Genomic DNA, 1,138 nt, shown 5'->3' with positions numbered 1-1,138 from the left:
CTCTGAGCTCTTCAGGCCGTTCCTTTGACCTCATGATTCTCATTTGCTCTGACATGCACTGTGAGTTGTAAGGTCTTATATAGACAGGTGTGTGGCTTTCCTTATCAAGTCCAATCAGTATAATCAAACACAGCTTGACTCAAATGAAGGTGTAGAACCATCTCAAGGATGATCAGAAGAAATGGACAGCACCTGAGTTAAATATATGAGTGTCACAGCAAAGGGTCTGAATACTTAGGACCATGTGATATTTCAGTTTTTCTTTTTTAATAAATCTGCAAAAATGTCAACAATTCTGTGTTTTTCTGTCAATATGGGGTGCTGTGTGTATATTAATGAGGAAAAAAAATTAACTTAAATGATTTTAGCAAATGGCTGCAATATAACAAAGAGTGAAAAATGTAAGGGGGTCTGAATACTTTCCGTACCCACTGTATATTCATATATACATATATTAGACATGGATCGTACTCACCCACCATGGTTCCCATGTCGGAGCTCTGTCCGGAGAAGCCTCTAGACCAGACCATCAGTAAGATGGTCACTATGAAGCCATAGAACCAACCAAACCTAATAGGTACAGTATAGGAGACTATAATGCAGGAAATTTCCCACCTAACCTCGGTCAGGTGGAGAGATGGTGGTTACAGGGGAATTTAGGAAGGTGAAGATAAGTTTTTTTTTCGGCAGTTGTAAGACCCCCGATGGAAATGAGTAGATACTGAGGTATCACTCTGATCCAGACAAAAGCACTGATGCCCTGTCTGGATCACATCCCTTAGGTCTTTTACTCACCTTCCTTTGACCCGCGATTCTTCCTACCCCTACCCGTGGGCGGGGGAGGAGCGTGAGCCGCGACACTAGCCTTCTGAGCCAGTCTCTGATCCTCAAACTGAGACGGGCTATGACCCCAGGGTTGTTCAGGCTCAGACCTGGACTTCTATCCCTGTCCTTCAGCCGGTCAGCCTGATATGCTTGGAGCATCACCATCGTGTGCAATGAAGCGACAGCCCGACCTGCTGCTGCTGCGTATGCTCTGGCATCCGAGCGAGATGTCAAGGAAGGGAGTCTTAGAGGACGTCTCACCCATAGAGAGATAGCTGACCAGCGTCTCTCTATAGGGGCATCTTCTCATAAC

At 45.3% G+C, this 1,138-nt stretch overlaps 1 long non-coding RNA gene across 1 annotated transcript in view; it reads right to left on the bottom strand.

Annotated features, from left to right (window-relative positions):
- LOC107582017 (uncharacterized) overlaps nucleotides 1-1,138 on the bottom strand; it is a 20,070-nt gene that overhangs the window by 9,818 nt on the left and 9,114 nt on the right. The window lies entirely within an intron of this gene.

The sequence above is a fragment of the Sinocyclocheilus grahami genome, unplaced genomic scaffold (genome assembly GCF_001515645.1).
Source record: "Sinocyclocheilus grahami isolate Dianchi unplaced genomic scaffold, SAMN03320097.WGS_v1.1 scaffold3.1, whole genome shotgun sequence".
Taxonomy (NCBI): domain Eukaryota; kingdom Metazoa; phylum Chordata; class Actinopteri; order Cypriniformes; family Cyprinidae; genus Sinocyclocheilus; species Sinocyclocheilus grahami.
The sequence above is the reverse complement of the archived record's forward strand: the minus strand, read 5'-3'. Positions and strand labels throughout refer to the sequence as shown.